Source organism: Triticum urartu, chromosome 6, assembly GCF_003073215.2.
Source record: "Triticum urartu cultivar G1812 chromosome 6, Tu2.1, whole genome shotgun sequence".
Taxonomy (NCBI): Eukaryota; Viridiplantae; Streptophyta; class Magnoliopsida; order Poales; family Poaceae; genus Triticum; species Triticum urartu.
This window is the reverse complement of record NC_053027.1, coordinates 390,872,401-390,886,362: the sequence shown is the minus strand read 5'-3', so window position 1 is coordinate 390,886,362 and position 13,962 is coordinate 390,872,401. Positions and strand designations below refer to the sequence as shown.

General features: G+C 48.3%; 1 pseudogene; it reads right to left on the bottom strand.

Moving 5' to 3' along the window:
* Positions 1 to 8,028: 8,028 nt before the first annotated feature.
* On the bottom strand, positions 8,029 to 9,790 carry LOC125516672 (annotated as a pseudogene).
* Between the last annotated feature and the right edge of the window lie 4,172 nt (positions 9,791 to 13,962).

Here is a 13,962-nt window from a genome sequence, read left to right as displayed (position 1 = left end):
TTTTGCTTCATTCCTTTCAACAAAATGCATGAATAATTGAATAGTAGAGTTCCATTGGAAACTTCCCTATTGTTATGTTTTTCTGTCGAACCAAAATAGCCCTAATGGATCGACATGAATGTATAGTAATAAGTGATGCAACAAGTGTACAACCTCTTTGCCGTGGCCGTGTCGACCACAGCATCATTGGGTTGGTCGCTGAAGCAGTTGAGGCAGAGGTGGCTGTCGGAGGTGTGGAGGAAGATCTGAGGAATCTGTAGATGACATCCAGGGCACTGCTCTGTTGTGGTGGATCGTTCTGTCGTTGGAGCAGCCCCGATGAGCCGTAAGACGTCAAGGCCGAAGCAGCACAAGACAGACATCGTCAATCTCAAGTGGGATTCTAATAGCATCTCCAATAGATGATGTAAAATAGATGTAAAATTTACATCCCCAAAAACCAGCTGACTAGAACAGATGAGGTAAAAACTGTTGACTCTGAACTTAATTGTCGAAACTGAAATTTACTGTGAAATCTGAATGTTACTATCGAAACTGAACACAATGGTAGCAGAGAGGCACTTGACATGTAGTTTAGGGAGGGCCTGCTGTTCATCTTCAACCTACGTCCCCCTGAGCCTCTAGCCACCACCGGCCAAACCGCCGGACCCAGCGCTGCCTCGCCGCCCCGAAACAACTCCCCACCGGTAGTTCGCTGCCGCCCCGGGCAACCCTATAGCCAGCGGCCGAACCCTAAGATAGATACTGGGGTACCTCTCCGACGAGCCCCCGTCCCCGCCGTGGGTGGTTCTTCCTTAACTCCGGCGAGCCCCCCCCCCCACCCCCTGAAAATCGACTGACCTAAAAGTCGATTAAGTCGACTGAAGTGTAGCGAAATCGGAGCAGAGCAGCAGCACGAGTGAGCGGGAGAGCAGTAGCAGTAGCGCGAGGGAGCGAGAGCCGGAGCTGCTGCAGCTGGGCGATTGAGCGAGAGACAGAGCAGCAACAACACCGTGAGCGAGCGAGAGCCGGAGCAGCAGCAGCTGGGTGAGCGAGCGATCGAGCGAGAGCCGGAGCAGTAGCAGCAGCGTGAGCGAGCGAGCAAGAGCCGGAGCAGCAGCAGCAGATCCGGCTGGTATGGATGCTGCCACCGAAGGGGCCTCGCACTAGGGGAGAGCCGCCATGGAGATGTCGCCCGCGGCGCCGGCTTCAAGGTAGCCGCTCCATGGGGGTGCGGGATGGAGCACCGTCGGCGCCGGGAGGTCGAGTTAAGGAGAAGGTGCGATGCGATGAATGTACAAGCTCTTTGGTGCCGCCGAGTAGGCCTCGGCTCCGTCCGAGGAGTTGGTGAGGATTCTGCAGTTCCGGTGGAGCAGGTTAAGGCAGCGCTGTGGGGATGGACCAGCCGCGATAGACGAGGCGATCGTCGGAGCAGCTCCTTGGAGATGGAGGACGGGGCGACTGAGCCGGCGGGACGACGGATCCTCATCCGGGGAGGTGGATGAGGGACGTCGAGCTATTGCGGTGGACGACGTCGTCGAGGAAGAGGCTCCGGCTGGGCAGTGGTGAGGTGGCGGATGGAGGAAGGTGGGGTTTTGCGGCTGGAGCAGAGATGTTATGGCGGCTTGGGATTTCGAATGGCGAAAAGGAGGCGATGGGAGGGGGTGAACCATGACTTAGGGACGCGCTTGTCCAAAATGTAGGGTGTGTTACAAAAGTACCCCCCACCGATTTGAACTAGCGGCCCTTTCGGCTCAGGGTTAGAAGGGGGATTTCATGTGTCGGGATTTGGCAGCTGGAGGGATTTTTCACGCGTGTTGTAATTTCGGGATAGCAAGGCGCGGGTTGTGAAGGAGCACGATATCTGAATTTTCGGGATATAACAAGGCGCGGGTTGAATTTTACGGACAAGACTCACGTGTAATATTGTACTTGTACATACCAAATCAATTCTCACTTCCCTGAGCCAAAAAGAAAACGAAAAAATAAAACTATTCACACCACACAAAGAGAGAGTCTTGCCCCGTTTTACTATAAAAATGCTATTTAAAGCTACTCATACCAACAATTTAGTGCAATTAAATGCTATTCGGTAGAATGAATCCATGTTATGTCCAATTAAATTTTTTCGCTTGTTGTATAATGCATGTAACCTACTCATACCAACATTTTAGTGCATTCCAAATGTCTATACTACCACTGCAATTTGAACTGAATTTGAATTCATTTCTCTATTTCAACTAGAATCTACAATCATGATTGTTTCCAACTTCAACCATCATTCGTGTATTACCTTAATAACACACCACATGATTACTATAGAGATAGATATGAACTTTGTGTACTACATGAACTCGAATTCTATTTTTTGAATACACTTGATGTTGATTCCAAATAATAGTACATTTGATGTACTAACTATATATTCATAATCTAAACCATGTTCCATACGTGTACACCGTGTTTATCACACATAGTATAGTGCCCCGCCCCCTACATTATGACAAGTATTTAGACCTGAGCTGCAAAAGCCACACATTAGCCCAAATTTTATGATCAATGTTCTATATGTTATACGTAGTACTAGCAAGATCCCCATGTGTTCCACAGAACATCAACATGATCAAGGGGAGGCCTAATTTGCAAATATGGAGAGGGGTGTGGGTATCTTTTTTCAAAATTGCCATAGTTACCTTCCTATACGTCAGATATAAATCGGACGGCCTATATTGCAGGATGGCACCATCATCAAAAACTCCGTTTTTTATAAGAGTAGAGATAAAATATATTATATGTAGTATAACATGTTCATAACCACACCATGTGCATCACCATTATATATATTCACACATGCGTCGGTTTAAAACACTATGATAAATTCTTCAAATATCCGAATTCGCTTTTTATAATGAAGTATGATCTCTATTCGTCTTTTACACCCACACAATCCTCTGATCTTTGTAGCTAGCTAGCGCTAACTTTCTCTCGTGCATGCAGACGCCCGCATCCCTCTCACCCTCCCTCAGCATTCTCTAGCTCCATCGTGCAAATTCGTATTTTCACTTTAGGTCGTTCACCCATGGTGTGTGTAGGTCCCCCAGCTCCTTCTTTACGGCACACATCGAACGATATGCCTCTCTAGCCAGGTGTGCCTAGCACAAACACAAGCTTCCCCTCTTCTCTTATCATCGCCCATGCCTCACTCCCACCACTCTTTTCATCGATCTCGTACTCGCACACTCCTTCCCCCTCAATATAGTATAACTCTCGCACCACCTCCTAGATGCATCCCTCTCTCTCTCTATCCTTCTCCACGTGCCTCATTTGCTTCTAACACACACATGCATGTATACCGATCGATCTCCCAACATATACCTAGGTCGACTTTAACTATTCCCCCCATCGATCGACGTACCTCACAAGTTATGTCTCTCCTTTATCTGACAAAGGATGATTGATCTTCCTATGTAGTTCTGTCTGCTTACCACAGCCATATCTTTCCCCCTCATCATTCATGCATGCGTCCTGACCCGTCTCTCACATGCACGTGCACAGACTGGAAACCATCCCCTCTCTTATTGATATTGCAGGCGTGCCCTCCGGTTATCTAGCAAGCCTATCAAACCATTTGTTAGAAGCAACTCCACTACCACTCCCTCCAACACTCTAGCTCCGTCTCTCTCCCAACCTTATTCCTCTCCTACACATATGCATGGATGTCTATCGATCTCCCTTAATACATGAGGTAGATTGATCTCCCTTAATACATGAGGTAGGCCTCTCTCCTCCTCCACACATATACCAGCCATTGTACCTGTATAATTAATTAGGCATCCCTCCCCCCCACCACACACCGATAGTCGAGCGTTGTTGGTAGGTATCCATGCCACAGAGACAAATCGCACCTGTCCCCTCCCTCGTTCTAGTAGGCCAGCCACTCTATATCTTTGACGTGGGCACACACAAATTCGATGGCACTCTTTATCGACCGCGCGAACACACACACATCATCCCTCTTCGATTCTATGGACACCTCAAGTCGATGAAACCTCCACTCTCTTCTCGTGGATCGCCCCCTCTATATATATGATATATCTAGGACTCTATTTCACACACATGCATATGTTATATTTTTTGATTGACCCCTCTCCCCTAAAAAAACTCTCATGAACCCACACACTATATCTCTCTACGTTTGTATCTCTCTCACACAACCCCACGTAGGTGGTGTACATATACAAGAAGAGAATAGGTGCACCGTGCACACGTACTCACGCTTCGTGCCCAGCCACACCCGCGCGGGTACACGGTGGAGCTCATTTCTGTATGAAATGGCAGCCCACATGCTAATTTGAACGCGTGTAGTGGTTGTTTACCTACGGAGGTCGTGTACCGCGCATGCACGAAACAAAGTTTGACTTGATGCGTTGGCGCGTTATTTTTAAATAAAGTTATATTGCTCAATGGCACATACACATAATATAAAATGATTTTTATGGAGAAAAAGGTAGTCCGCTCCACTATATACAATGGAGCCTCCCTGCTTGGTTCGTCTCTCTTCAGAGTACCTCACACAAGGCTTCGGTGGCCTCTCTCTCTCTCACCGTTGGTCACTGATCCGGCCGCATCCCGTCTACCATCGGAAAGGGAGGATGTGCATCGTTTCTTTGTTCGACGGTGCCGAGGCAGCACGTCCCGATCTGCGGTACACGATGTTCTCTCTGACCAAGCTCCGGCGCGGTAGGGCCTACGCCACCTGCTCGTTGTCGCAGTATGGGCAGATTCAGCCCGCCGCTCCTCACCTAGTTACATCCCGACGACCTCCAGGTATCCCCTCCGGCCTTGCTCCACTGCTAGTCTTCCCACGTCGCTGCATGTGGATCTTCCATAGTTCTTTGCACAAAACGTAGCTCGTCCGGCGTACTTTCCATATTGCAATATCGTCGTCACACCGTTTTGGACAAACACAACCGTGTTGTTATCTTCCCTTAGGACAAGGAATATGCTTCTTTTTTGTTATCGCAACTGTCATCAACAATATTTATCTTTTTACAAATTTCTAATGGGCATATTTTAGAGTGTAGATTCACTCATTTTGCTTCGTATATGTACTCCCTCCGTTCCTAAATATTTGTCTTTCTAGAGATTTCAACAAGTGACTACATACGGAGCAAAATGAGTGAATCTACACTCTAAAATATGTCTATATACATCCGTATGCAATAGTCCATTTGAATCTCTAAAAAGACAAATATTTGAGTAGTCACTCATTGAAATATCTAGAAACACAAATACTCCGGAGTATATTTAAGAACCGAGGGGGTAGTGCACAACCGCATGGGAGACTCAAACCGGTCATTGCGCCGTATTAATAGTGAGTAATGAGCAGTCAAATCATAAGCCCCACCTTTCCCATTGTAAGTTGCTCGGAAGAAGCAACCATCAATACGCTCTTCTTTGAATCCACTCATACTACTCCATCGGTCACTGTTTATAGAGCGCGCTTCAGAAAAGGAGAAAATCTCTCGGACCAAGGCGACTAGCGATCGGCCTGAAAAATAGCATTGGTAGTTATAGCACGGCGTCTATTACTAGAGGAAATAATGCGTACACACATGCATGTAGTGCTTCCACCCCGAGTAGACACATGCATGCACTTAGTCCACACCGTAGTACTACATCGAGAGAAAATTACGGTTACCACGCCCTAATTAATTGAGCATTAAACCAAACACGTCTAAAGTCTCTTTGGTGGTGGAAATGCATTGAGAGAAATGCATCATAATGAAGCGCGCCATGTAAACTGTGATGGAGGGAGGAGTAGTATGAAGGTGCAAAACCAAGTACGCGTATGGCCAGTTGGTCAACGCACCTCCTCTTGGCATATCACTGACATGCGGGACCGGAGTGTGAGCAAACCGATCTCAATTGGCGGCAAAATGGCCAACTCGCTGTTCCTTGAGAGAGACGAGGAGCGAGAACACACAGACGGGCTCGCACGGAGGCCAAGATATATTCGAGCATGGTTGATCGATATCATCATTACATGTTGGGTTGCCGTTTTCCGCCCTTCTCCGGAATAAATGTGTACTTTATCAAATATTAAGAAAAATAAGAGTACAGAGGCTCCACCATGCGGTTCTAGTAGTAGTACTACTCGTACTACTAAACCTTGCGCTTGGCTCTTCGCCTCTTCGTGAAGTCGAACAATTATGGTACTCCGCATGTTCAGTACTACAGTGTATGCCTCTGGCAATCTGACACCGAATGAACTGATGCATGTCCACCGCCTGGGCGAGGGTAAGTTGCAGTAGTCAAAAGGCGTAAGCGAGATTCACCTTGTCCTGCAAGCTTCTCCTTGTTCTGCGAGTTGACGGGACACACCAACAAGTAGTGCTAGTCCATACTCCCTCCTTTCCGGTATAAGCATTCTTAGGACGATCAACCTAGACACTGGTCACTAGGAAGCGAGGTACCCCGCAAAAAAAGAAGTAGGAAGTGAGGTGTTTCATCAAGCCAGCTCTCGGCCACATTCAAAGTGCAGCAAGCACGGTTCACACAAAGATGCGTCGCAAGGTTTGCTGACCTGTTTACATGCTGAATACCAAAAAAGAGGAAATATTACCGAGCGCTCCTATTTGTAATAGGATATGAGCCAGAATTAAGCGGGAATTGTGGCGAGTGTACCATGCAATCAACTTCCATTATCATGTGCGAGAACCCTTGAAGAGAACCAAATGTGTTGAAGATTGCTTGATCACATTTAAAAAATATAATAAGAGTCCAGACGCTCCTCCATCCGGTTCCTAGTACTACCTCTATAGACTATAGTAGTAGTACTAGTACTAGTAAACTTTGCGCTTGGCTGTTCACCTCTTCGGGAAGTGCAATAATAATAGTACTACTAGTATAGTGTATGCTTCTGGCAATCTGACACCGAATTAACTGTTGCACACCCACCGCCTGAGCGAAGGATAGCTTGCATTAGTCAAAAGTTTCTCCTTGTCCTGCGAGCCACCGCGCGCAAGCTTCTCCTTGTTCGGCAAGTTGACGAGACACATCAAAGTAATGCTAGTCCATACAGCCTCCTCTCCGGTTAATATGGCTTAATTTCAAACGAGATAAATACACTGTCTGTCACTGTATATTTGTAAAAATACGGTCAGTGGACTTTATAATACGCTCATTGCGCTCAATATATACATTTTCCGGTGTTTATATGGTCACTAGCTCACCCTGGCTGAGTATGTGTGTGCATGCACGTGTAGCTTGAGAACTTGAGCGTGACCGTGTGTGTTCCATCATGTGCTCGGACATGCATGCATTAGGGTGTCGCGCGCGTTTTCGCGTCCATTTGTACGTGTGACTATTGCATGCACGTAGGGGGAGTACGTGTAGGGGCCACTAAAGGAGCAGTCAAATCACACAATAAGTTAGTCGGAAGAAGCAACCATCATTTCACTCTTCAATGACACATACACAATATAAAATGGTTGATATGAAGAGAAAAAGAAAACCACTATATATACACTAGCATGAGCCTAAGCTACAAGCCTGCTTGCTTGGGTTGCTCTCTTCACAAGCATAGAATGACGATGGCCACACCGCTGGTCACATATCCGACCTGATCCCGCAGCTGGGGGAAGGGAACAATGTTGTGCATAGACGCAGTCGACATCGGCGAGGGAGAAAATCCACAGTCGGTGCGTCCCAATCGGGGGTCACTGCGGTATGGGCCGATGTCGCGTCCCAATCGCCCTTCTAGCTACAGCCTGGCGCCCGTTTCAAAAATATTAGTGCATGTCAACAAAAATTCTGTTCCGTTTCAGAAAAAAAGCATATAAGCTGTTACTTCTTACCCAAAGGATCTTTATATCCAACAGACACAAAATATCCATTCGACTGTTCAAAATTACTTTCACTGCTAATCTGATGTCGAGGTAATTGTTGCATCGCCACCAAAACCCACCAACTCTTAAGCTAAAGTAGACCGAGCTAACCCCTATATTAGCATATTACTAATATAAACATGAGGCACTATAGAATCATTTAGGACGTGAGCCTGTCAATCTGAATGTGGAGGGACACCAGCTTAGCCCCGGCCAGCAGCTTGGGCGGAACTGTGAAGAAGGTCAGCTCTTGCATGGCGACGTCGCCGGGATCCCTGCTGCTTGTCACCTCCATTTCCACCTTGATGGCGTCGGTCCTGCCTTTGGGCTCCCCCGGCGGGCCGTTCGCCCACAGCTTGGCCACGTAGTGCGGCAGTGGGGACACCCCCGCTCTGATGCTGACGACCGACACGGCGATAGGCGCGCTAATGTCGAGCACGCCGCCGATCAAGAAAAACGTGTGGCCGTCCTCCTCCGCGAATAGCAAGAGCCATGGCTCCGACAGTGGCACTTGCAGCTGGAGCGCCTTGCCGTACTAGATCCTGTGCACGGGCATGGGATGCACGGTGCTGATGTGGTGGGAGAGCACCGGCGGCGGGCCTTCATAGCCGCAGACGGGCACGGAGCATTTGCGGGGCGCGAGCGGACACAGGCTCTGGTGTTCGGCGAGCTTGTGGTAAGTGATGTAGAGCCCACAACCTTCATGCGGGAACTCCACCCTCACCGTGGAGAGGACGGCATCCACCGCCGTGTTCCGCACGTCGAAGCCACCATCGCGCTCGCACTTCTGGCACTGCCGCTGGTTCCCGGGGCGCTCGATGCGGCAGTCCGCGCAAGCCAGGTTCCCTCCCTTGCACTGCACAAATCAATCAAACAACACATCAATCAAGAAACCTGCACCTTGCTCGATCAGCCGAACGGACGAGGTGTATTCGAACCTCATACACCGAAGGCGTCAAGGGGCGGAGGCACAAGGGGCAGTGGAGCAAGGTGAGGTCCATCAAGACCATAGAGAGCTCCATCATCGGGTCATGTTCCGTATACATGATCTTGCCCTCCTCGTGAACAACCATCTCTCGCTTTATTAGGGCTGGGGCATTACAAAGCTTTACCGTCACATATTCATACTACTTCAAGATGCATTAAATCAACACATGCAAGTATCAAAAGGAGAGTCGCGACATGCATGCATGCGTTGTAATTAATGCATCGGTAAACACAAATTTTTGAAATATATCGAGTGCAGTGCTTCGATGTGTTGCGTCAACTCGTACAAGACCGAGAATTTTGATTACTACAACACCCTCTCGCCTTAACCGCAGTTGTCTTTGGCTGCATGACAGGTGGGCCACTGACCTGTTGGGCCCACCTGTCATGGACGCAAAGGCAAGAGCGGTAAGTCAATGAAGCTACGTCCCTCCCTCGCCCATGAGCGTGGTGGCTGGTAGGACTAGGAGAAGCTTTCGTTCGCTACACGCTCTCCCTCCCATATGCGGTGGACATGCAGCAGTTCAATCGGTGTGTGATGGACAGAAGCATACTATAGTACTCCTGCACTGCAGTAGTACTCCATCATTGGCCCTGTTTGAATCCACATGTTAGACTTAGTTTGGGTTAGTTTGGACTCAACTAACCCAAAAATATCCAAACAGGAGGCTTAGTTTGGGTTAGTTCTTCTCAAGACCACTAAAAACACCTTTTTCTCTCACTCTTCCCGAGGCAGATCCCTCCTCACTTCCTCGAAGCTTCTTGTCCTCTCCCTCCCTCCCTCTCGTACTGCCCGTGAAGGCGCCTCGCCGTATCCGCGCTCCATCTAACCCTGCCATCCAAACACCTTTTTGGTTAGAGTTAGTTCAGGGTTAGTTCTAGGTTAGAATCTAACTCTAACCCATAACTGAGTTAGAGTATCCAAACAGGGCCATTGTTCGACTTCCCGAAGAGGCGAAGAGCCAAGCGCAACCCGGACGCTCGTGTGGCAGTTTCATGTGTAGAGTAGTCTAGGATAGCATGTACCGTGCCTATAAGCTTAAGGGCCTGTTTGGTTCCAAATAAGTCACCAACTTATAAGTCGAAAAGTGAAAAAAGTGACTTATTTTGCCAAACAGACCCAACTTATAAGTCACCCCCTTTTGCGTGGGTCCCATCACCTTTACATAAAAAAACAAGGTGAGAAGGTGTGGTCAGGTGACTTATAAGTCAAATGACAACCAAACATGCGTGACTTATAAGTCACTGGTTTTAAGTCAACTGACTTATTAGTCAGGTGAATTATTGAAACCAAACAGGCCCTAAAAACATTGGGGTCGGCTCCATGCTATATTTTTTTGGTTAAAATAATCTTCTGGCCCTTCCTGTCATCCTGGTGATTCTAGTTTGCACGCTCATCTGGTCAAGACAGGAATATATATTTTAATTTTTGGTGGGGTAAATGTTAGAGGTTGCAGGAAATGGAGTATTGTACACTACGGGTCTTTCAGCCAAGTTTAGAAGCAACCATGTGGGGCCAGTGCTATGATGTGTTGCGTCAACTCGTACAACGAGGAGAAGCTTGATTTTACTACTACTACACGCCTTCTCCCTCGCCCATGCGCGCGGTGGCTCGCAGACAAGGACAAGCCTTTGCTTATCCCTCCCGCTCGCGGTGGACGGACATGCAGCAGTGGATTCAAACATGCAGCACTGGAGTCGATACTGTAGAAGCAGTAGTAGTAACATCATTTTTCGTCTTCTCAAAGAGGCTAAGAGCCATGTGCAACCCGAACGTGGCAGTTGCAAACCTTGGAGCATGCATATAGCCAGGCTCTTGCATGAGACAAAATTGCTATGTGAGCCCACTATTGTAGTACTACTTGCTAGTATAGCCATGTAAACTAGAAAGGAGTATTTGCCTTTCTAGAGATTACAACAAGTGACTAGACAGCACCGAGACGGAGTACATATGGAGCAAAATGAGTGAATCTACACCGTAAATAAATACGTAGTTCTTTCGTTATCCTCTCGGCCTTGGTCGCGGTGCACAATATTGAGTATACTAGTACTATCATCTTGAAATTTACGAAGTCACCATAGGCAGCTCGTCATCGACGGGAGCGTCTCCTGGCACGCGATAAACGCGAGCGGCAGTCGCCTCACCTCCATAGGTGCTTGAATGCCAAGGAGGGAGAGGGTAGCGGTTCCCGAGACGTTGAACGGTTAATGATGCATCCTCAAATTACTCTACATGCAGATGAATTAATTGGAGAAGCAGAATAGAGCCAGCACAATGTGAATGCAACAGAGTTTGGATTCTCATATAAAGCCGCCCCAAACTCCAATCCATCTACTCCTTAGTCTCTATGCAACACTACTCACTCCAATCCAAGACCAAGTGACCAGGAGCCAGAAGCACCTATGGAGGCGATGGTCGCCAGCGGCAGTCGGCTGTGCCAAATCATCCAAGGCGCCGGCCTGCGGCCCCGCACCGCGCAGCATTTCCAGATGGTGCTGGTGACCGCCGGTGTCGTAGCCCTCGCCGACGCCGGCTTCGCCTCTCGCATGGACGACATGATGGTCAACTCCATCCGCAAGTTCGCTGCCGTCAAGAAGCGTGTAGCGAAAGCTCCTACTAGTCCCGCCAGCCACCACGCTCATGCGCAAGGGAGGGACGCAGCTTCATTGACTTACTACTCCTGCCTTTGCGTCTATGATAGGTGGGCCCAACAGGTGGCTGGCCCACCTATCATGCAGCCAAAGGCAGGTCCAGTTAAGGCACCGGAGCTCAGTCCACGAGGGAGAGGGCATTGTAGTAATCAAACTTCTCGGTCTTTTAGGAGTTGACGCGACACATCAAAGCACTGCACTCGATATATGTCTTTTTACACATTTCAAAAGGACTACTACATACGGATGTATGTAGACATATTTTGCTTCGTATGTAGTCACTTGTTACAATCTCTAAAAAGACTTATATTTGGAAACGGAGGGAGTACAACGCATGCATGCATGTCGTGACTTCCCTTTTGATACTTGCATGTGTTGATTTGATGCACCTTGCCAAATTTTGACTATAAATTTAACTAACCAAACTTTCATGTATGTCAAAAAATTAGGGCTGTTTGGATTGTGACTATGTTTTTCTTATGTTGCTACATTATTTTTCCCACACTTGCCACACTTTCCTAACTTGAGTTGCTCAAATTGTTAGACACACTTTGGCTTGCCTAAGGGAATCTTGCCACACTTTTTGTGTCTATGACATGTGGGGTTCACTGCTAATAAAAAAATTCTTGTCTTAGGTGTGGCTAATAAAAAAGACTTATATTTAGGAATGAGGGGAGTAGAAAATATAAATAATAATGCATGTTGGGGCAACCCATGTTTCCAATAATTTTAGCTGTGGGCTTGTTCACAATTTTTACGCGGGGGTGGTTGTCGGTGTCAAAACCGGCGGATCTCGGTAGGGGGTCCCGAACTGTGCGTCTAAGGCGGATGGTAACATGAGGCAGGGGACACGATGTTTACCCAGGTTCGGGCCCTCTTGATGGAGGTAATACCCTACGTCCTGCTTGATTGTTCTTGATGATATGAGTAGTACAAGAGTTGATCTACCACGAGATCAAAGAGGCTAAACCCTAGAAGCTAGCCTATGGTATGATTGTATCTTGTCCTACAGACTAAAACCCTCCGGTTTATATAGACACCGGAAAGGGCTAGGGTTACACAAGGTTGGTTACAAAGGAGGAGATATACATATCTGTATTGCCTAGCTTGCCTTCCACGCCAAGTAGAGTCCCATCCGGACACGGGACGAAGTCTTCAATCTCGTATCTTCATAGTCCAACAGTCTGGCTAGAGGATATAGTCCGGCTATCCGGAGACCCCCTAACCCAGGACTCCCTCAGTAGCCCCTGAACCAGGATTCAATGACGATGAGTCCGGCGCGCAGTATTGTCTTCGGCATTGCAAGGCGGGTTCCTCCTCCGAATACACCATAGAAGAGTTTGAATACAATGATAGTGTCCGACCCTGCAAAATGAGTTCCACATACCACCATAGAGATAATAATATTTCCACAAATCTAATCTATTGACACGTTTTGACAGCATGCCATCACGCCATGGCCCGGTTTTTATTCGAACCGCTTTTCTTAACCAGCTCCGCCACATATCGCGAGGCGGTTTTCTTGACATGTCTTGTCAAAGCAGAGATCGTGTTCCCCTTATCACGGGATTCTCATCAATACGGACGTGGGTAACCCAACCGCACCATCAATTACGGTGTCTGGGGAATAAGCGGTTTTGCCAGGAAAGTAGGGAGACACATCGCCTCTTCCGCCCTTATAAAGGAACAAATATTTACTTTTTTCACCCACGCCTTCTTCCTCCTTGCTTACCCATTCCCGCACACTCGAGCTCTAGCGCCCAAGCTCGCGTTCTTCTTCTCAAACCCCTCCAAGCATGTCCGGAGCAGGAGGCAAGTGGATGGTCTCCTCCTCACGGAGGAGAACATCAAAAAGTTACGGGAAGCCGGATACTTGGCCGCAGATATCGCGCACCGGCTGCCAAATGCGGGGCAGATCGTCCCCACGCCCGAACCCCATGAGAGGGTAGTTTTTCTTACCCATTTCGTCCACGGACTGGGGTTTCCTCTCCACCCGTTTGTCCGCGGGCTCATGTTCTACTATGGGCTGGATTTTCGTGATGTGGCCCCCAATTTCATCCTCAACATCTCGGCGTTTATCGTCGTGTGCGAGGCCTTCCTCCGCATCAAGCCCGACTTCGGCCTATGGCTGAAAACCTTCAATGTAAAAACGAAGGTGGTGGGTGGCCAGCAAGCAGAGTGCGGAGGCGCCATGGTGGGCAAGATGCCTAATGTCACCTGGCTCGAGGGCACCTATGTGGATACCATAAAGGGGTGGCAATCGGGGTGGTTCTACATCACCGAGCCACGCGACTCCAACTGGGTGGCAGCCCCCAAATTTTGATCTGGAATCCCCACGTGGCTCACCTCCTGGAAAAAGAAGGGCCTGTCCTGGGGTTCTTCGGTAGAGCTGACCGGACTCCAGACCTGCATCCAGAACATGACGAACAAGAAAATCAAGCTCGTCAATGTGGTC